Genomic DNA, 24,019 nt, shown 5'->3' with positions numbered 1-24,019 from the left:
AGACCAGGCCGTCCCTCTAAACTTTCAGCTCATACAAGGAGAAGACTGATCAGAGATGCAGCCAAGAGGCCCATGATCACTCTGGATGAACTGCAGAGATCTACAGCTGAGGTGGGAGACTCTGTCCATAGGACAACAATCAGTCGTATATTGCACAAATCTGGCCTTTATGGAAGAGTGGCAAGAAGAAAGCCATTTCTTAAAGATATCCATAAAAAGTGTTGTTTAAAGTTTGCCACAAGCCACCTGGGAGACACACCAAACATGTGGAAGAAGGTGCTCTGGTCAGATGAAACCAAAATTGAACTTTTTGGCAACAATGCAAAACGTTATGTTTGGCCTAAAAGCAACACAGCTCATCACCCTGAACAACCATCCCCACTGTCAAACATGGTGGTGGCAGCATCATGGTTTGGGCCTGCTTTTCTTCAGCAGGGACAGGGAAGATGGTTCAAATTGATGGGAAGATGGATGGAGCCAAATACAGGACCATTCTGGAAGAAAATCTGATGGAGTCTGCAAAAGACCTGAGACTGGGACGGAGATTTGTCTTCCAACAAGACAATGATCCAAAACATAAAGCAAAATCTACAATGGAATGGTTCAAAAATAAACATATCCAGGTGTTAGAATGGCCGAGTCAAAGTCAAGATCTGAATCCAATCGAGAATCTGTGGAAAGAACTGAAAACTGCTGTTCACAAATGCTCTCCATCCAACCTCACTGAGCTCGAGCTGTTTTGCAAGGAGGAATGGAAAAAAATTCAGTCTCTCGATGTGCAAAACTGATAGAGACATACCCCAAGCGACTTACAGCTGTAATCGCAGCAAAAGGTGGCGCTACAAAGTATTAACTTAAGGGGGCTGAATAATTTTGCACGCCCAATTTTTCAGTTTTTTGATTTGTTAAAAAAGTTTGAAATATCCAATAAATGTCGTTCCACTTCATGATTGTGTCCCACTTGTTGTTGATTCTTCACAAAAAAATACAGTTTTATATATTTATGTTTGAAGCCTGAAATTTGGCAAAAGGTCGCAAAGTTCAAGGGGGCCGAATACTTTCGCAAGGCACTGTACCTACCATAGGAGTCTCCTCGAAGCCTACCATTGACTATGTACAGACCCAGCGTGCGACAGAGCTGCAAAAATTGTGACCCATATTTGTTGGTTGTTTTTTCAAGGGGGGCATATTTGGGAGGGAATACTGTCACTTCCAGGTAGGTGTTTGTCCCCCTGTGTGCTGAGAGTGTCAGGTTCTTGTCCAGTTCTGGCATTTAGGTCGCCACAGACGAGTACACATATCCCTGGGCCTGGAAGTGGTTGATCTCCCACCTCTGGGATGGAGAAGATGTCATCGTTAAAGTATGGGGATGCTATTGGGGGGATATAGGTAGCACAGATGAGGATGAGGGCATGTTTCTCTGTTAAGAGCATTTCCTCATTCATTTCTAGCCAGATGTAAAATGTTCCTGTTTTTACTAATTTAATAGAGTGGGTTATGTCTGCTCTACACCAAATTAGCATACCCCTGAGTCTCTTCCCTGTTTCACACCTGATAGTTTGGTGGATGGGACTACCACTACCAGGAGAGAAGGGGCATAGGTCTCATATGTGGGGACCTATATAGGGTGTGGCCAGGTTTGTTTGGGGTGGTCTCAACTGGCTGGTGAAGCTGTGGTCTGGGTGTAGGTCCTCTTGGCGTCTCTCTCTCTCTCTCTGGGTTCTGTGTGTTGTACAGCAGCGTCAGTCATCTTTGAACTATGTCATTGCGAAATACTGCAGCCTCCCTTTACGTAGGCTGACTGTGGACCTCTACCAAGAGGTCAGGACTTTTTTTTTAGCTCAGGAGGTACAGTAGTGCATTTGCCTTGTAACTGCAGGGTCAGGCTCAGATTTCCATGTCCCAGCTCTATTGATCACATCACTGGCCTGTATAATGAAGATTCATCATCAACCAAGGGAATATAATGCAACAAATACAACTTGACAGCTCAATAAGGGATTTCAGGGATTCGTTTGGCTCCACCACTCGAGAAAGCACGCCAAAGCTAAATATACATTACTGTTAGATGCACTACTGTTAGGGTTGGGCTATTGAAACAGATATGAGTGAAGACTTTAAGATACACTACTGTTAGTGTTTGTCACACCCTGATTTGTTTCACCTGTCTTTGTGATTGTGTCCACACCCCTCCAGGTGTCGCCCATCTGCCTCATTATCCCTTGTGTATTTATACCTGAGTTCTCTGTGTGTCTGTTGCCAGTTCGTCTTGTTTGTCAAGTCAACCAGCGTTTTTGGTCTCGGGTCCTGCTTTCCCAGTCTCTCTTTTCTTGCTCTCCTGGTTTTGACCCTTGCCTGTCCTGACCCTGAGCCTGTCTGCCTGACCACTCTGCCTGTCCCTGACCTTGAGCCTGCCTGCCGTCCAGTACCTTTTCCCCACCTCTGATTACTGACCGCTGCATGCCCTGACCCTGAGCCTGCCCGTCATCCAGTACCTTTTCCCCACCTCTGATTACTGACCGCTTCCTGCCATGACCCTGAGCCTGCCCGTCATCCGGTACCTTTTCCACACCTCTGGTTACTGACCGCTGCCTGCCTTGACCCTGAGCCTGCCTGCCGTCCTGTACCATTGCCCCACCTCTGATTACTGACCCCTGCCTGCCCTGACCCTGAGCCTGCCTGTCATCTGGTACCTTTTCGCAACCTCTGATTACTGACCGCTGCCTGCCCTGACCCTGAGCCTGCCCGTCATCCAGTACCTTTTCCCCACCTCAGATTACTGACCGCTGCCTGCCCTGACCCTGAGCCTGCCCGTCATCCAGTACCTTTTCCCCACCTCTGATTACTGACCGCTGCCTCCCCTGACCCTGAGCCTGCCCGTCATCCAGTACCTTTTCCCCACCTCTGATTACTGACCGCTGCCTGCCTTGACCCTGAGCCTGCCTGCCGTCCTGTACCATTGCCCCACCTCTGATTACTGACCCCTGCCTGCCCTGACCCTGAGCCTGCCTGTCATCTGGTACCTTTTCCCAACCTCTGATTACTGACCGCTGCCTGCCCTGACCCTGAGCCTGCCCGTCATCCAGTACCTTTTCCCCACCTCTGATTACTGACCGCTGCCTCCCCTGACCCTGAGCCTGCCCGTCATCCAGTACCTTTTCCCCACCTCTGATTACTGACCGCTGCCTGCCTTGACCCTGAGCCTGCCCGTCATCCGGTACCTTTTCCCCACCTCTGATTACTGACCGCTGCCTGCCCTGACCCTGAGCCTGCCCGTCATCCAGTACCTTTTCCCCACATCTGATTACTGACCGCTGCCTGCCTTGACCCTGAGCCTGCCCGTCTACCGGTACCTTTTCCCCACCTCTGGTTACTGACCCCTGCCTGCCCTGACCCTGAGCCTGCCTGTCATCCGGTACCTCTTCCCCACCTCTGGTTACTGACCCCTGCCTGCATTGACCTGTATTTTTCCTGTCCCTGTTGGAGTATTAAACTACTGTTATTTCGACGTTGTCTGCATCTGGGTCTTACCTTCATACCTGATCGTGTTGGGCTATTGAGACAGATATGAGTGAAGGATTTATAATACAACACTGATAGTGTTGGGCTATTGAGACAGATATGAGTGAAGGCTTTACTTCACAGAAAGCATCAGACTTGAGTAATAACTTATTTAACTCGTCAGTGTTTCAGGGAGCTGAGACAATACAAAACCAAAAAAAAATCTGAAAAGAAAAAGGAGGAAACCTCTGAGTCTTTGAGTTGTTTTTGGCTTTTCTCCTGGGCTTGGCGGATGGGGAGATGAGTTAAGGAGATGCGTGCTGGCACATAGGTGGAAGTTACACCTCTGAGTGTGCTCTTTAAGGAAACTTCATTTTTTCCTGGCTGGATATATGGCTGGGTAGAATGACGTGGAGGCAAACACGGCGTGACAGCACACAGGGGTATGGAGGGTGTGTGTGTGAAGACAGTGGGTGTGGGGGGGATGTGTGTGGGTACAGGGATGCAGTGTGTGTGTGTGTGTGTGTGTCTGCGTGTGAGTGTCTGCGTGTGTGTGTGTGTGTGTGTGTGCGTGCGTGGTGCGTGCGAAACCAGGGGGAGGAGCAGCACTCTGGGAGGGAGAGAATATCAGCATTGTCGTCAGTCAGTGTCGATGTGAGTTGACATCTCAGACAGAGGCAGCTAAAAAACCCTTATCGCCTGAACATAAGCACATGAATCTATAGAATATGTCTCCATCACACTCAGCACTATATTATGAATCATGTAAATGGAACACCTGTCTCTTTTCACATCCAAAAACTCTGCAGTCTATTTGTGAAGAGGGTTAACATCGGGAGCTCAACACAATGCTAATTCACCATTCTCCACACTGTACCGGGCCCCCTGACTGATATGAAGCCACTCGTTACTCCCTGTCTTGATCCTCTCAGATCTTCACGGGAGACAAAGGCACTGGTGGAGAGAAAAGGTTTCCTTTGATGTGGGGAGACAAGCACTTGGACCAGCAGCACTCTCTTAGCCAACAGGCTGGCTCTATTATCTATTGCTAATGGGCTTATCATGGGAAACCTGACTCTGTGAGAGGAGAACTATACTGTAATTAGCTTAATTGTTTGGTAAAGAGTAGTATCTCTCCTCCATTCAATCTTTCTCTATTATTTGCTTTCTTTCTTTCTTTCTTTCTTTCTTTTTTTCTCTCTCTCTCTCTCTCTCTCTCTCTCTCTCTCTCTCTCTTAGTGTAATTATAAAGGAAGATGTTATATTGTTTGGATTTTAGAGCTTTGTAAGATTGGCATATCCTGTTCCAGCTAGTTTCGGGGGGTGTTGTTGCTAAAGTAGTATTGGGGGGTTTGTTGGCAAGGAATGCCATGAAAGTGTCTGGAGAATTTCTCAAGATGTGTGTTTGAACTAGTTTGTGTATTTAGTCTCATATGATTACCTCAAGTGCATGTGACTGTGGCGGGTTAATCCTTCCCTGTTCGCTGTTCGTCAACCACAGTTTCATAAATCAGGTCAGGGGGTTTAGAGGCTTGAGCTTGCCATACCTGTGAAGTTATGGTTGTGACCAGGTCATAAATCTGTGGTCGCCTCCCTCTCACCCTGGTTTTTTAACCACAACCATTAGATCCATGTGTTATAAATCTCTGTTCTTCAGCCCCGAGATCCAGACTGCAGGGATTATGGTGTAGTCTCCACCTCCATTTCTTTCATGAGCCTTTAAGTCCCTGTTACACAAAGCAGAGCTACCTCTCACACAGAACGTGTATAGGGGTAAAGTTCCAAAGTACACAGAAACCTTTTAAATTGTGTAAATTGGCTAGTAGTCTGTATATTACCTAGCAGCCTACAACTAAACTATAGTTATGATACAGTAGTGGTGTGTGTATAAATGCCAGTGGGACCAGTTTTAACCATTACTGATGTGCTATTAACACCATGTTAATTACCAGTAATTATTCAGTTTCTACACCTCAACGTGTCACTTAGGAGCAGAGCACCTTCTCAACGAGACAGCCAGATTTAGCCAAGAATGGTTCGGATAAACAATTACTCTGGTGCGTGAGGCGAGAATAGAGGTGTACTCCACACGATTCAGACGTTAAGATTGAATTATCCACGTCAGGGAAAATGTTTCACCCACAGACACATCTCTCTCTCTCTCTCTCTCTCTCTCTCTTTCACTAGGTTTAACCAAAACACGTATACAGCTAGCAGTAGATTGAACAGAGTCCGTTGCTAGGAGACCTTTGTTGAATGGCGTGTAGCGTTAGTGTTTTAGCACATGGAGCCTTGCCTCTAGGTACAGTACAGGGGGATTTAAGGGAGATTTTAGTGGAGAGATGGAAGCTGGTGAAACAATAAGGAAGGAGGAATCTCTGCTTAGCACCCAGGAAATACAGGGATTTCAGTTGAAGGGAGAGATGTCAGCTGACTTGATCCAATTCTTTTCGGTCTGTATGCTTTTTCACTCAGCGTGTGTGATTTGCAAAGGACAAACATCAGTCTTAGCCAAGGTATAGGCCTTACTTTCCTGAGCCCCTAAATAATGAGAACAACCTCAAAGGATTTGGGATTCTTTACGTTGAAACGGTTCATATCCGAGGGATCTTCTCAGAGTCAACCACACACACTCCTACACACAGGCACGCACGCATGCACACACGCACACACACGCACACACACACACACCCACTGTATGAAAATAGGTATTTTCCAACCTCCACACATTCAGTCAAATGAGCGGGAGGTGAGCGGGAGGTGAGCGGTAATTTCTCAAATGTGTGTGCATGCATGTCACACACCTATTTCTGGGATCGTACACTCCCGATTATTGTGAAGATTGTTGTAACCGGACCTATCCCAGTGTGTAAATTGCATGATCTCGCGCTTGGAAAGGGGAAACGTCACAGAGTCAGTACACACCCAACCGGTACCATGTCACATTGGGAGGGATTATTCGAATTTCAGTGTCAGTTAGACACAACCACTTAGCCAAAATAACAGCACAGTCTTAAAAGATTTCAAGCCGCTCCACAATATTAGCTGTGATTTCAACAAGTTTTTAACACTACGAATTTTTTATTACGAAGGATGTCTAAAGATTGGAGGTAAGAGAACAATTTACACAGTAGGTCTAACAGTGTCATCAAATGTTTTTTTTTTGATTTAGCTAGGGAAGTAAGTTAAGTTCGTATTTACAATTACGGCCTACACCGGCCAAACCCGGACGACACCATATGGGACTCCCAAACCCGGACGACACCCTATGGGACTCCCAAACCCGGACGACACCCTATGGGACTCCCAATCACGGACGGTTGTGATACAGGCTGTAAACGAACCAGGGTGTCTGTAGTGACATCTTTAGCACTGAGATGCAGTGCCTTAGACTGCTGCGCCACTTGGGAGCCCATGTTTGCTGTAAATGTAAATATTTAATAGTTATTTACTAGCTAGCTAGCTAATGTTAGTCAGCTGAATTTTGGTGTAAGATCTAATATTATATAGCTAACTAACTAACGTTGCTTGCTACCAGAGATAAATAAACAGATTACATCAAGTTAATGTTAGCTAGCTAGCTGCCTGGCAATTTGAGGTTTGAAATACTAGCAAGCTAGCTAAATTAAACTGAGTATTCTAGCTAGCTAGTGCTAACATTAGTTACACATGCTAACATAGTTTAGATATAGCAAGTCAAGGTGAGCCAAAGGATCTGGCTAGCTACCTAACTATCGTTACATCCTGTTAACATAGTTTCTATAAAATCATAACTAGAGGGTTTCAAATAGTGATATGCTAGCTAGCTAAACACAGCTAGCTAACTACCACACATGTGTAATGTTGCTATTGTTGTTTTGACTTCAGCACAGGCTGTAGTGAGATTACGGCATGCCAGAGGTAGCTAGCTAGGTTCGGGTTAACAATGCATGAATGCAAAAACACTCTATACATTTTGGAAATATAGCAATATAGCAATGTCGCACTGTCAATGTCACTTCTTGACAGTACGCTATGCCATTGTAGCTTACAAACAAAAGTATTTTTATCTTGCGTCTACGCAGAGCAATGCTGGTAATATAAGATGGTAATAATGTTACACTGTTTGTGCATTGTTACCTCGGGAATTGTGAATTTTATAGTTGGCTAACAAGTGTCTATTTAATGTTGATAAGCTAATTGCCAGTGCCAATATGTAGAGGCTAGCTAGTCCTAATGATAAACCTACACAACACATGAATGCAAGAGCATTCTGTAAATGTATCACCTGGATTGTGTTTTTTAAGTGATATGTCATGTTGTCTTTGCTATTTCTTGACAGTAGGATTTTCACCATTGTAGCTTATTGATTGATTGATAATGTAAAAAAACTAACATCTGATCTGGAGATTGAGTGGGTTGTTAGTAGTAAAGGAGTTCAGAGGAACTGTTAGGGGTTATCAGTCAAATAGGCAAACGTTACCTATTTGAAAAACAATTTCTTAGTGTCGTTTTGACACTGCTTCTATTATGTCTGAGTCAGCTGCCTGTGTGGTTGTTGTACATGTCCTGTATTGTATCATGAGCCTTTGACTCTTTACTTGTCATCTCTTCACAGTCTCCAGGTCTCGGGGTTCCCTCTAGTGGGATATGTGCTGTTCTCACCTAGCGACCTTATAATGAATGCACTAACTGTACGTTGTGTCTACTAAATGACTCAAATGTTAAATGTCTCCCTGTATTGGCTGACCCTCATCACACAACTCCACCTGCCCCACTACAGGAGGATAGCTCTCCAGGAACAGGGTTGGAGAGCCCTGGTTGTACCGCATGTGTATCTAGGGCATTTTATTTATTTGATTTAACCGTTTTTAAATTGACAAGTCAGTTAAGAACAAATTCTTATTTACAACAACAGCCTAAACCGGCCAAACCCTAAGCAGGACGGCGCTAGGAAAATTAAGCGCCGCCTTACATGACTCCCAGCCAGGAATCAAACCAGGGTCTGTAGTGACGCACTGAGATGCAGTGCCTTTAGACCACTGCACCACTCGGGAGCCCCTAGATCTAGCTGATCTAGGGTGTAATCATTAGTCCATCAGCTGCACAATGAATACACCCCTGATCACACACGAGCAGTTCACTTTCATACCGGACATATTCAAACAGCTCGTTGTATATATAGTTCCTTCATGCATCTATCTATGCACTCTCCTCCTCTCACCTTTTCCCTTTGCTTGTGGACTTCAGTTCACAACACATCAGCTGTCTGTGACCAGGCGAAAAAACCTTTCCAAGCCAAATCTTCATATCATAACCACTACACTCTGCACACAGTCTACATCATTGTCACCATATTAGTCAACATAGCAATCAGTTTAGCAGTTACACCCGAGGGCCCCGGTGACATGAAATTAATGAAATCAAAAGCTTACCTTGACTTGGAAGAATTCCAGTGTTGGATGGCCATAGCCAGCTAGCTAACATAGCATCTCGCTGTTTGAGCCAGGTGTTTGAGCAGGCTAAACTAGCTAGCTGCATTTGACACTAGCTAAGCGGGGCGGCAGGGTAGCCTAGTGGTTAGAGTGTTGGACTAGTAACCGAGCTGACGAGGTACAAATCTGTCGTTCTGCCCCTGAACAGGCAGTTAACCCACTGTTCCATGGCTATCATTGAAAATAAGATTTTTTTCTTAACTGACTTGCCTAGTTAAATAAAGGTAAAATAAATAAAAAATATATATAGCCTACTATGAAATATAGCTATCTCTCTCTTGTTTTTTCTTACTTTTTGAAGAAATTAATTTGTTCACAATGGTTCAAATATGGTATTTTTCTTTCTTTGAGTCAACTACTCCCCACATTTTATGCACTGCAGTAATATCTAGTTGTAGCTTATGCTTTCAGTTTATCTGATCCTTTGATTGGGTGGACAACATGTCAATTCATGCTGCAAAAGCTCTGATAGGTTGGAGACAGTTGTCATAAATACTGTGTAAGTCTATGGAAGGGGGTAAGAGCCATGAGCCTCCTAGGTTTTGGATTGAAGTCAATGTACCCAGAGTAGGACAGAAGCCTTGCTGAGAAGGATGGTCCTCCCTTTCCACCTCTGAGGAGCCTCCACTGATTGAGCATGTAATTTTCCCATTGTAAACCAAGGGTGTGTCGAAGCTGTGTATGTGTCACATGACATTGATAACTCCCAAGCAATGTTCGTTTGCGGGAAATGATCTGGAATTTTCAACCCAGAAACACATATTTTAAGGCAGTGACCCTTACAAAAATATTATGTAAAGATTTTCATTTTATCACTTGTAAAAAAAAATATATTATCCCTAGAAGGTGGTGTTAACATGTGACCTCAACATACTGCATGTGAAAATATGGTTTCACATGTGAAATTTAAGCACAGCATGCAAGAACAGCATGTGAATCAGCTAATGTTTTTCTTTCCGAAAGGGACACACAAGGCAAAGAAACAACCAGACTTATAATGTAATGTATTGAGCGAGGAGATTAGATTAACTTTTCATTTCCACTAATTAATTACATGTTATTAGACCGGGACAGGCATGGGAATGTGTTTTTCCATCAGTTTTACACTGTCATCAAAGCACAACTCAATTACAGAACCAATATATGTTAAGCCACATGGGCTGTATTCATCTCATAGTAACTCACTAATGAAATTACTTCTCACATGACGTACAGTACATGAATGTATAGCCTAGTTAAATCCTGCAGAGCCAAATGGTTCGTTATTCTCTGCTCTGCTCTCTGGCACAATACGAGATCACATTACATGGATGTGCTTGCTAGGAGACGCCTGAATAATAGGGAAATGTGTGAAAACTCTGCCTTTCTTCGGCTCCTTCACAAGCGTGGCTGTTTTTCCGTGTACTCCAAAGATGTAACACCCAATGCAACAATGCAAATTGGACAACCTCTGGAGGTGGGAGAGGGAGGGAGGGAGAGAGAGAGAGAGGAAGAGAGGAAGAGAGGGAGAGAGAGGGAGAGAGAGGGAGAGAGAGAGAGAGAGAGAGACAGAGTGAGTCTTATTTACATAACAAAGCCTCAGACAGTGGATGCAGTAAACACTATTAATTTGGCCCCATGCAAAACCCTCTGGCCCCATGCAAAACCCTGAAATTGTTTGTGGTCATGTCCTCCAATATCACATTCTAATTGAGGGCCTTCCTTTGTTACTCTCCGCCCACCATGGCCCGCTGTCTGCAACAGGATGTCAGTTGTCCTCTGGGTCCCCTAGGGAGAGAGTCACTGCTCCTCTGACACACACAGAGGACAACCCTCTCAGAGGACAGGATGGAGCAGGAGCATCCAATTACCCATCTGTCTCACTGTCTGTATGTCTGTCTGGTCTGTCTGACCACTGGGCTTTCTACTCACACCCTTTCGTCCTTCCCTCTTCTCTCTGGCCCAGCTCCAACTGCACCTCATTAGATTTAGAGACAGTGCTTTTGTCACAGCGCTGGGTGGGGACCGACACTATGGCTGACCTGTTGTGCCATAGATTTCAAAAGCAGAGGGGAATAACAACCTGAGAAATGAGAAAACTCTCTCTGTGTAGCTGGGTGATTTATCACATGTAGATGTAGCCGGATAAGGGAGATTGATGGTATGCAATGTCAATCAAATTGCCATCAAATTACAGTTGTGTCACTAGGGCTTTTTGAAAATGCATCTGCCACAAAGTGATGGACTATATAACCCCGGCCCGAAACCCCAAAGGAGCAAGTTGGGGTGACAGTGGCTACCGAACATCTCCCGCAGATAGGGATTCACATTGACAAGAGGGAAGAGCCAGACTCCTGAGGGGAGGCCGACCCAGTGTCTTGCAGCTGGCTGGAGGAGGCAGATATAGGACAGACTCCTGAGGCAGAGCCCAGTGTCTTTTAGAGCAGGCACGGAGGACTACAGATATAGGGCAGGGCGGGGCGGCAGGAGGAGTGGTAGCAGGATATATTGCTAAAGACGCTTGGGAAATTACCTTAGGAGCCTGATACTAGTTAGAGAAGAACTGGTAGACCTCTCAAAGTCTGATAAAAGTATTCATAAATAGGTTGTTATCAACAAAACTTCACAATAAGGCGCAGAGCGCTCGATTTGGCTGCCATTGACAACTACGTGCCCTTTTTTCAAAGGATTGTTCATTAAATGTTATAAACTTTTAGGTTTTAATATCATTACCTCTTGAAGGGCATAGTTAGAACTACACATGTCCGATTATTCCACATTTAGCTCTATCATCAGAGATTTACAGCAAGTAACTACATGCTTTTTATGGTTAGTAAATATCAATTGATCATGTATTTGCATACAAGTGAGAGTAGCCTATCCATTTGCATGTAGCTGGCTAGCTAGCTATGCAAACAACATGTGTCATTTAGCTTGCTTCATCAGAGATTAGGCCTTTGGAAAGAGCTTCATATCGGCAAGTCCACATCCTGGTACAGTTGTCAGACTGTCATCACCTCTATAGATTTAAAGCAAATCAAACAATATTTGAAAATAGCCATCTAGTTTATCCCCTGAAAGGAAAGTTGGCTTGTTAACTAGCTAGCCATATTGACGTGATCTGTTGTTAGCGAGTTAGCCAATTTGACATGGTCCTTCAATCAATGTCTGTCAGCAGCATTTGTGATTAAGCACTCTTAGAAAAACATTTTGAAAAGGGGATAATGTTAGCTAACTTTACTAGGTAGGCCTACATTAGTTGGAGAAAAAAGTACATTAGGTCTACTTACCACTTTGTTTAGCCAACTGTACAGAGTTTCTACCGGTAGCTTGCAAAGTAAACACGATCAGCTAACAGTACATCGGTAAATGTGGCCTCTGCTGCTTGACAGGCAGAGCCCACAAAGGATGGGAAATTAACTTAAACCACTCATACGTGTCAGGTATAGTTCACTTTTATTTTATATCACTCAAAAATCCAAGTAATGGTGGCAAATGTCAATATTGAGAGATATTACCCTCATGTATCTGAAACTACATGTTCAATCAGTGGAGACTCCTCCGAGGAAGAAGGGTAGGACCATCCTCCTCAGCTAGCTTCCGTCCTCCCCTGGGTACATTGACTTCAATACAAAACCTAGGAGGCATGTTTCTTACCCCCTTCCATAGACTTACACAGTAATTATGACAACTACCAGAGGACATCCTCTAATCTATCAGAGCTCTTGCAATATGAACGGACATGTTGCCCACCCAATCAAAGGATCAGAGAATTATTTTATTTTAAATCTTTATTTAACTAGGCAAGTCTGTTAAGAACAATATTTAAAATGATGGCCTGCCCCAGCCAAACCCTAACAATACTGGGCCAATTATGTACCGCCCTATGGGACAGCCTGGAATCAAACCAGGGTCTGTAGTGACTCCTCTAGTACAGAGATGCAGGCATTCGGGAGCCCTGAATCTTCTACTGAAAGCATAAGCTACAGCTAGCTAGCACTGCAATGCATAAAATGTGGTGAGTAGTTGCCTCAAAGAGAGAGCGAAAGACAATAGTTGAACAGTTTTGAAGAAATGTATTTCTTCCAAAATGAAGGAGACGCAAGAGAGAGAGAGAAAGATATATTTTTTCCCCACTTTAAGTTTCACTTACTCTGCTAACAAATGCAGCTAGCTAGTTTAGCCTACTCAATCACCCTTCTCAAAAATAGGGATTCTATGTAGGCTAGCTGGCTATTACTATCTAACGCAACACTGGAACACAAGTCAACACAAGTCAAGGTATGCTTTTGGTTTTACTAATTTATTGCCATGAGGTCCGCTGGTGTAACTGCTAAACTGCTTGCTGACAATACACTGTAACATTACTGCATGATTGTAGCTGGTGTAGTTCTATTAGTTGTGTTGACTACGATGTTACTTTAGCTAATATGGTATAATATCAACGATGTAGGCTGTGTGTAGCGGTCAAGATAAGGTTTGGCTTGGAAAGTTTTGATGTGTTGTGCATTTAAGTCCACAAGCGAAGGGAAAAGGTGAGAGGAGGAGAGTGCATACATGTGAGAAGGAGTACAACATGGCTGCTAAGAAAGTAAACTGTGTTTACGAGTTATCATGGGTGTGTTCATTCCGCCGATTCTGTTGAAAAAAAAACATTCTTAATCGGAAGCAAACAGAATAAAACAGGCATAAACATACCTAAATTTGTCCAATGGAAACTCTCGGTTGCAACTGTTGGACTAATGATTACACCCTATATCGTCAAGATGCAGGCGAGAGAGTGCAAGGCGGTATTGAGTGTGTCACTGTCTCTCACCTCAACATTTTCTCTCGACCCGTGTTACCTACTTTGTAAACTTTCATTCATAGGCTAGGTTTTAGCAACCTCGTGATGGGTTAAGGGAAAATTCAAGTGTCATGTAGTAGCCTCAACCGATCACTGTTACATTGAACTTGCTGAAAAGGGTTATGAATGACAGTCATCCAATATACTGTAAAATACATAAAGCCATGCTCATTAAAAAAAAAATGTGTCGGCACCGAATCGCCACTGTGCTCAGTTGATGTTGAGGCCTACCGATCATGAAAAGCACTTATTTGCAGAGTAACTCTGATGATAGAGCTAAATATATGCAATTGTTTTGCATGGAATAATTGGAAAGTTGTGTTTCTGACTACACTCTTCAAGAGGTGACGTTATTACATCCAAATAGTACACATTTATTTAACAATCACTAAAATACGGCACGCAGTTTTAGCGGAGCTGTTGGTCTCCTTTGCCTCCCAGCAGGCCAAATCGAACACTGCACCTTTATTGGGACGTTTTATGCATACTGTTTTGAATAACGAATAGTTTTGAATAAATTACAGTGATCTATTCACCCCGGGCTTCTGTGAACATGACGTTCAGTTAGTGATGTGTTCTGTCAGATATCATTTGTGTTTAAATTAATTTGTGTTTTAAGTTATGAGAGAAATCGAGTGTTGCTCTTATCCAATCAGTTATTATGCGACACATTGGAAAACTTCAGTTTTAGCTCCTAATCTTCTTAGCTGTTAATCTGAAAGTGTAAATGATGATTCATGATTTCTACCAAGGCAATAAAGTTATCATCATCAGCAGCATCAGCAGCAGCATCATCATCATCACCACAACACTATCATTGTGACCATACCGAATGTCATTTTCATAATCGTCTCCCTCTTTCCTCATCGTCAGACATACTCGAACACTGGGCTCCTGACACCTGATTGTAACATCCGATTGGGGCCTGCCACCATCTCCCTCCCTCTACCTCCCCCTGTCTCTCCCAGTCATAATCACTGAGACATCCTGTCAGGCCTGTCTGTCAGAGGGCTCTCCTTTGACAGGCAGCAGGGCTCTGCGGCTGGGGGCATTCATCCTGACACAGGCCTTCTATCCCCCAGGCCCCCAGGCCTTTACCTGAGAGCTGCGGTACAGTCAACTCCAGCCTCCATCTGACACAGGCCATCTATCCCTCGGGCCTTTACCTGAGAGCTACGGCCATGCTCCATCCTCCATCCCTCCTCCTCTCTCTCTGAAGCCACTGGCGTAATGAGGGGCTCAGAGATGTAATATTATGCTGGGTTAGCCTGAGGTAAGCGAGAGAGAGAGAGGGGAAGAGAAAGATAGGGAGGGAGAGAGAGGACAGAGAGATTTAGGATGGACAGAGCAATCTACTCAAACTTAAATGCTGAATACAAAATGAGTGACTTTATTTCACTGACTTCCACTGTAAAAATACCAATACCATGACACACTCTTGGATAATCCATTGAACGTGTTCAATATGCAGACCGGTTCACCAGTAAAGAATGTTATGGTGGTGAGCAAACAATAGGATGGACTGAATAATTCACCTGTGGTGCATTTTAGAGGCTTGGAAAATGTGCCCACTAAAAGGGAAGAGGGCATTTGCATTTCGATTTATCGGTCATTTCCATTGATCAACATATTTTACTGCGCTACAGAAAAGGGAAGAAGACAGTAGGAAAAGAGGAAAAGGAAGGGAGAGGGTGGGTGGAGGCAGGGTGGGGGAGGGGGGGGGGGGGGGTGACAGAGAAAGAGAAGGGGCAGAGTGTGAGAGAGAGAACAAGAGAGACAGAGACAGATATTGAGGAGAGATCAATGGTGGATGCCAGGAGTGAAGGAGTGCCTTGTTTTGGGTGAGAAACAGCAGGAGCTTTAATGTGGGTTGCAGATTCTTTACTGTGTAATGTGGAGGATATAATGACACTGTAAATCTGCCTGGGAAGTCGAAGGAGTTTACATCTCCTGCGATTGAGTCAGACTGCTAACAAAGAGCACAAAAAAAAATATGTCATGATCTACAGTGTCATTCCAATGACGGATGGCATGTCCTTCACACCAAACATCAACACAACCGTTCAATTGATGTTGCTCCTGCGTGTACGTTCACAGTCGCTATAAATCCAACCAACCGAAATACTTAACACCTGTTTTATAACACGCACACACATCCCAGCACTTTATGAGCACGAGTATGAGTGGTGATAAAATCAACTGGTCTCCTACATTTTGATCTTCATATGCATAGTGCATGACTCAAGGGGAACAGAATAGCTCCGCTTGACTGAGGTGGTACATCAACAAAAGACAAGCAGTTGATGTGACATTTTGGGTCTGGCTCGCTCTATGTCCTCTCCCCTTCTCATTTTACTCCTCCTCTTATTCCTTGTCCTCCTCTTCCTCCTCCTCCTCCTCCACTTTTTCTTCAGTGTGATTATAAATAATCTAGAAGCCCCTTAGCTGTGGCATGCGGAAGCGCCCACCCAGAGAAGAGGTCTAGCAGGGGTGACAGGCTCTGAGTTCCCATTCATACTGTCCTTGAGGGGAAAACAGCCTCACATTTAATCTGTCTGTCTGTGACTGTGGCCTTTGTGGTGGGGGAAACAAGACGCAAACAGACGCCAATGTGTGTGTGAGGTCGACCCTGCCAGCGATGACTGGGATGAAAAGCTGGTTGTATGAATGTGTTTACTGTGTGTGTGTTTGCGTGTGTGTTTGTGTGTGTGTGTGTGAGTCATTCCGCCTTATTTAAGCATCTGCAACCCATATATTAATCCCCTCCATTTCTCACTTAAACAAGTCACTTCTGCTGCAATCTAATCGCTCACTCTCCCTCCACCCTCTCACCACCCTCTCACTCTTCATCCTTTCCTCTCTGTCTCCACCCCCCCCCTCTCTCTCTCTCCCTCTATCATTCTCTTTCTTCATCCTTCCCTCTCTCTCTCCATCCTTCTCTCTCTCCCTCTTCATCCCCCCTCTCTCTCTCTCTCTCTCTCTCTCTCTCTCTCTCTCTCTGCATGGTTGTCTGTCTGTCTGTCTGTCTGTCTGTCTGTCTGTGTCTGTCTGTCTGTCTGTCAGCTCCGTGGCCCTGTGGCCCTCATTAGGGTCCAACCAGAGGAACACAGAGGACATCATTAGTAAAGACGCTCTGGAGGCCATTAGACCCTCAGTCTAATTACTGCACTCAACCACATCTAGTATTCCCTCCCCAAATACAGTCAGTCTCATCCACAATGTATTACTTATCATAGACACGCTCTCATTTATTGTACTGTTAGACACTCACTGCATTGCTGAAGCTAGAAACACAAGCATTTCGCTGCACCTGCTTAACATCTTCTAACCTGTGTGCGTAACATGTCGATTTGATTTGATTCAGTTATCATAGGCACTCAACCACATCCCCATTAACATTCCACATAGGCATACTCCCTCATCTGCTGGTGTAACTAGTTATAAAATACATCCAGCATCCCATCACATACACACTCTGTCACTACTTATCATACTCAACACACATCCAGCAATTCCACCCACCCACCTCTCTCTCACACACACTCTCTCTCTCTCTTACTGGTTGTCATAGACACTTAACCAACTCTCTGACTCCCTCTATACACCCTGTGGGATCTTCTCTGGATTTTGCTTGTTGGATAGGATTAAATGCATAGAAATAGAAGGAATAGAATGGATGAATTGTTGTCTTGAATGGGGCATCCTGTTCTATTCAATCTATTTCTATGCATTTAATCCTATCCGATAGGCGAAATCCAAATCGATCATTTTTGAAAAACTTGGCCCAGGTGTTACTTGCAACCATGTCTCTGGGACAACACTCTCTAGTTTCTGTTTCTCTGTGAATGGTGATCAATCACTCATTTCTCAAAATATCTGACAGTGGGTGTTCACCTTGTGGTGTAACCACTCTTCAAAGATCACTTTGTGCTGGCTTCCCTGGTTATTGATCCCAGTGTCCTGTATGGTCGCCAATTTGTAAAAAAAATATGATCATGAAAAAGAGCCGTCTTCATATGGGAATAACAGGATGACGTGTTCCTCGTGATTGACTGGAGCCATGCTTACTAAATGAGCTTCAGGAATCAACCATGTGAAAGCAACAAGAAACAACATCATTAAAACTAATGCGGACCTGTCTTTGTGTGTAAATGCACCAGCGGTAAATGTTGAATCAGCCGGCGTATCATTACAGATCTCTCTCTGTGTGTGTAGACAAACACAAACAGCATGCTTTCCCCAGTGGTGTCTGCAAGGCACCATTACCTTCAGCTCTCCTTGGTCACAATAACAGGCAACCTCACAGCCCGCCACCATCTCACTTTATTCAGGTTGAAACAGTCTTAAGGCTTGTCAGCAGTCGTAATTGCAGGTTGTTTTGGGGCGGAAGGAACAACACCCAGAGGAGAAAACACAATCATTTTAAGTATGCTCTGGAAGGTCTGGAAGGCAGGCGTCCTGACCGTACTGCAGCCCACAGCCTAGGGTCCAATCCCAGAGTGCTTTGGCTGCAGCTGAACAGCGGCTGCGGCGGAACAGCGGAGTGATCGTTTGTTTCAGTTTTGGCTGGGCTGACTGAAGGCACAGGCCTGGTGGAGCAGGATCCGAACCAAACAGCTACGAGAGGGGGGCCATCACTGAGAAAAACATTGTCTGCCATGGTGTAAATATCATTTCAAGGTCTTTGAGTGCTTACTTGAGAAGAAAAAAAAGAACATTACTTCCCACTGGGCACACACTGGTTGAGTCAATGTTGTTTCCACGTCATTTCCATGGAATTCCGTTGAAGCAACGTGGAAGAGACGTTGAATTGACGTCAGTGCCCAGTGGGTTGGCTTGAGGGAGTATAAAATGTGTTATTTTCACCAGTGGTTGGTCTGTTAATGGAACGTAAATGTTTTTGTATCATTAGAAGGGGTCTATTTACATTATTTGACAGTCAAACAAATATCATTTTTTTTACCACTCAAATTCCTTGTCGAGGGGAAATAAAAATGAAAGGAAATGATCAAAGCGAGAAGTCACACACGTCAAAATCAAACCTGGTAATGAATTTCTGAACAGAAACTTGAAAGGGAGAAGAAACCCATCTTCAAACACCACATTTTCCTCAAATATTCATTTGGCACCTTTACAAGCACGGACGGTGGACTCACACGTCAGTCAGTCACCATAGAATAAATAGTCTCTCTCGCCGTCTGACTGTCAGTCAGTGAGCACTCAGCTACGTGGTGTGGCGGTGGGCTGGAGCAATATCTAAAAGGGCAATAATCATGAATCGCGCGAAGACTTGAGCTGTCCGTAGAAGTGAATTGTGTGAGGGGTTGTAGCCTATAGTGATTTGATCTCACAAAGCATATAGAGAAACTTCCTCAATATGAAGCACTAACAGACCCAACAAAGTGGCTGGCTGGCTCCGTGTCAAATCTGATTTACATAGTGTTTACGGCTGGCTACTATCTTAATTTGACACACAGGGGGGTTTGGGTCAGGATTGCACTGCGGTATACAAAGATCTGTTGGAGCAAGTCCAACGCTTCTAGCAGGCCTGGTCCTAAGGAAAAGGCGAATAGAGTAGTCAAATGCGGCATTGTTCAACACGTGTGTGTAGACGTTTAAAGACCCAGTGCAGTAAAAAAAAAAACTAGTTTCCTGTTTTTAATATATATTTTCACAACGTGAGGATGGAATAATACTGTGAAATTGTGAAAAATAAGATAATGCCCTTTTTAGTGGGACTGACCGCCTGATATTTCAGCCTGTTTTGGTGAGGACAGAGTTTCTGCCTGCCTGGTGACAGCGTTCAATAAGTTACGAGACCAATAGAAAGAGAGTTCCAAACATCTCTGCCAATAACAGCAAGTTTTTAGTTTTCCCCTCCCAGCTCAGACCACTCCTAGACAGTCCTTGCTTGAGAAATTGCTCTTAGATTTTTTTCTTATTTTTGCCCATTTTAATTGAAATCAATCACAGTAAGGTACTTAATTGTTGCCCTGAAATTATTCTTTTTTTTTAGATAAAAACCGCTGCATTGGACCTTTAAGGTTAAATAAAAGCCAGCAGGCACCGATATTTATTGAGTGACCAAAATAGCAATGCTTTTAACAGAATATTACATGGAAAGTCTCATCGAACAGTCAGTCACTCATTTCAAGTGAATATTCTCTCTCTTTTCCCTGGCTGTATGCCATGATATCTTCACATCCCACTCTCTTTCATCCCTCTATTCCCTACTCTATCTACCATTCTGTGTCTGTTACTCTTCCCACCCATATCTTGTTCCCTCCAGTCCCTCTCCTCCCTCTCTCTCTGCGTTTTATCATGCATCAACCGGGGTGTCTGACGAGCACATCAGTCAAGACACATTTAATGAAGTCCCTCTCCTTCATCATTAGAGTGAAATAACTCATCTCTCTCTCTACCCCCTATCTCTCTCTTTCTCTACCCCTCCCTCTCAATTTATTATATCTGCTCTCTCTTCCACCTGTTCTCTCTCTCTCTCTCTCTCACACACACACACACACACACATTGAATACAGTATGGCAGTGCTTTACTAAGGTTAATGCCACAAAGGAACATCACGGAAGGGAAAGACAGAGAGAGAGAGAGAGAGAGAGAGAGAGAGAGAGAGAGAGAGAGAGAGAGAGAGAGAGAGATCCGCTATACGGATTTGTCTGTGGGTGAAACTTCCCTCCCCATGGTTCTAGCGTTCTGTTATTAGTGCATCCTTCCTTGGATACAAGAGCGATCCTCTCTCTTTCTGCATGCTCCCTATTCTCTCGCAGCACGGCCCCCAAACACCTTGCCTGAGCTCTCCTAATCCAGGTTTATGCAAAGCAGCTGCAGAGTTATGCCAAAATTGCTTAGACGTGTGCGACAGTTATGCTAATTCACCATCAGAAACCTACAGTCTTAATTTCATTTTAAATAGCATGGCACAACTGAACGACTTGTGTAGTTAATGAATCAGTTTACAATCAAATAAGACTGTTCACGCCTCATAAAATCTCAATTTCCATTTATGACAATTAGTTGCCTGCTTGCAATCTACATCAAGACTTGTTTCAGTAACTAGCAATTTAGCAAGGTATGGAAGGGAATTTTGGCTGAGGGAGTTACACGACAGGTCTCAGCATTCACAAGATCTTGGAGCCAACAGCTAGATGTTCTTCTGGTTGTAGCCTCCCTTCACACACTTCAGTCACTCTCCTCAGAAGTGAGCATTCTTTCACTAAACACCTGCATTATCAACTCCCCCCCCACAGCTGTGTGACTGGTCGTGCGTGATGCGGTTTAAGAGGGGTTGATGACGTCACGTAAAGGGAAGAGGAGGAGAGCATGTCTATCTGACAGCTCTAGATCTCCAACCTTCTGCCGGCCTGCCTGTATCGCTGCCTGTCTGCCCTCCCGCCTGCCTGCATGGCTGCCTTTCTGCCTGCCTGAAGGCGTGCATGCTCACCCCGTTGTGATCTGTATACAAATATAGATTTGTTTTGAAATTCATTAGCCTAGTCATTAGCCTAGTCATAAAAAGCCCCCAGGGGAACGCAGGACGGGTGAGCGATAAACAGGAGTTCCTCCTTTCAGCCTTCCAGTGTGGAAGAGGCAACCCACTGGGCACAGACGTCAATTCAATGTCTATCCCACGTTGGTTCAACGCAATTTTGTTGAAATGAGGTGGAAACAATGTTTATTCAGCCAGTGTGTGTGTGCCAAGTGGGAAGGTTCTCAGGGAGTGGGGAAGGAAAGGAGGACGAGAGAGAGAGAGTGAGAGAGAAGAGGGGGTTGTGGTAGCTAGCATGCCTGAACAGCAGGAGATGCCAACAGCATTCTGAACATCTGTTGACGCTTCCCTGATTTGGAGTAGCACCACTACACAAAATTCCCTACTCCTACATTTCCGAACATGCCGAGTGTTGTCTGGAAGAGCAAGCCATCAAGCCAGATGATTCCTGCATGGATCTCTGCATTCTGGTGGTGGAACGAAGTACATTTTTCAAATAAACACTTTTTTTCACTGAACATACCTCTTTATTACTGTTTTCATCTTCTCTAGTTATGGCAGTCTGTAAGTCAATATGAGTTCTATATCAGACACAGTCACAGGATAGCAGTTATTAGAGCAGGCTGATATTAGCTAGCAAGGTTTCATTCTTCTAAAGCTCAGTCTGCAGCATCCCACTGGGCAAAAACTGGTTGAATCAATGTTGTTTCTACATCATTTCAACCCCCCAAAAGAAATGATGACGTTGAATCAACGTGAAAGTCATCAATGTAAGGGAATTTAGTATTTTTTTTCACCCAACTTTGAGCCCAAATTACATGGTGATACGCTGATTTCACATTGAATTTGCGGTAGTTGACAACTCAACCAAAATGTAAATCAAAACTAGACGTTGAATAGACGTCTTTGCCCAGTGGAGTACGTTCATCACCAAAATGTTGGAGATATTTAATTGCCACAGCAGACTCCATTGTAGAGAACTTTGCTATCTTAATCAAGAAATGAAAAGCACGAAGAGGCAAGACTAACCTCCAAGTTAAGCTTCATAAGTTCCAATGTAGATCCATATGGTCTTTCGTTTGTTTGCGCTCTCCTTATGTTGTCTAAAGATAATAAATCATCTAAGTATTGTGTTTATATTTTCTCTCATAAAGTGGACTCCAGAGCCATGATGAAACGTTTAATTGGGCCTCATGGAGGAAGAGTTTTTTGGGGAACCACAGGTTTAGGGGTGCAACATCAGTTGTTTATGTAAAGCTATACACATTTCAAAGGAATTATTAACCTTAGAAGTGCTTTTAACCTCCATTTTCAGGACGCCAGCATCAATGACTATTTTATTCCCACTCCAGACATATGCCCTTTCAAAGTCGCATCATTAGATGCAGTTCAATGTGCATGTGAGTACAATTTGAATCATTTGATTCTGAATGTGCAACGTGGAATGTTCATAAACTCTCTGACAGATGGCTTTTTTAAAAATGGGATGAAGAGGTGGAAGACTGCTAAAACAGTGTTAGAAGGGGTTCATTCCCAATGTTCTCTTCGGCTGTGTTTCTCATCTCATCACTAAAGCTGATGTGTCTATTCTCACTAATAATGATTTCTCTCCCACTGCTTTAAACCTACTTCACACTGTTTAGAAGAATGGTCCAACCCATGCTGAAGATAAAAGATGGAAGCCTCAACACGGTGCAATTTGCTACTGTAGCTACATCTTCACTTTGGGGTGTTATACATCTGAGATCTGGGGAACCCGAACAGGCCCTCAGAGAAACATGTTGAAGTGATGTAAATATGATTAAAGTGCTGATTTCCTCTCTGATCATGCTGCGCTTGTTCTACCCGACCGTCGTCTGATGAAATAAAGGAAAATAATCTCCCTGGAAGATGAAACTGGACACCTGGAGAGGTTTACGACTTCGGACTGGCAGATACAACCTTCCCCGTGGGAGACAAGAGACCGCATGGCCCAGCTCCCAACCAATACATCTCAGATATCATCTCTAAATCAAGCAGATCTGTGAGGGGTGAAAAACATATTTCACATTTTTATCAGAGATTGGAATGAACAGGAAATGAAAGAGTCCAGGGATAAAATGCGAATAAAGAGAAAGAAAAATTGACAGAGGAGAGAGGAATTCACTTTTCATAACCTGAAGGCATGCAGTGCTCATCTGAGGGGAGAGAGAGAGAAAGAAAGGAATTTCAGTGACTGTATTCTTGCTACAGGGGCCAAGGAGAAACTTGCCAACGTCAATAACAAGATATGTTTTTTATTTTCTCGCTTCCTCCAACCCTGTCTACTTATAAATGTTGTCATCCGTTCTTAGGGCAAAAGATTAAAATGAGTTTTTGGGGCAAGCCACTAGAGCTCATTTTTAGTGCCATAGAGGGAAATGCTTGCAGCTTGTGAGTGCTCACACACACACATTCCAGAAAAAAATATGCCATGAAGGAAAAGGGAAATCATTTCTTCAATACTATACAAAGCCATTGTTTTCTTCTTCTGTGGACTACATTTTCATTTCAAATGTCTACCTAACATTTTCATTTCATAATGTGAGTTTTACCGGTCAGGTTATCCACATAACTAGCATATGCACTAGCAGCTGTAAGTGTCCTGGTTAAATATGGAGGAATATGACCAACACATAATGAGTGGAATGAAAATGAACAGTGTGTTGATGAGTGTGATGGAAGCTACAGGCCCA

General features: G+C 43.9%; 1 long non-coding RNA gene across 2 annotated transcripts in view; it reads right to left on the bottom strand.

Annotated features, from left to right (window-relative positions):
* Window positions 1-9,949: 9,949 nt before the first annotated feature.
* Window positions 9,950-24,019, bottom strand: part of LOC149971791 (uncharacterized) — a 43,951-nt gene continuing 29,881 nt past the window's right edge. For both annotated transcript variants that reach the window (XR_016491668.1, XR_016491669.1), the window contains 2 exons: window positions 14,967-15,068; window positions 9,950-10,425 (listed from right to left, as the gene is read on the bottom strand). This is a non-coding gene — a long non-coding RNA (uncharacterized LOC149971791). The remainder of the gene's footprint in view (window positions 10,426-14,966; window positions 15,069-24,019) is intronic.

The sequence above is a fragment of the Oncorhynchus mykiss genome, chromosome 25 (assembly GCF_057628025.1).
Source record: "Oncorhynchus mykiss isolate SJ-2025 chromosome 25, ASM5762802v1, whole genome shotgun sequence".
In the NCBI taxonomy this organism is placed as follows: Eukaryota; Metazoa; Chordata; class Actinopteri; order Salmoniformes; family Salmonidae; genus Oncorhynchus; species Oncorhynchus mykiss.
Note: the sequence above shows the minus strand (reverse complement) of the source record. Positions and strands in the feature narration are given on the sequence as shown.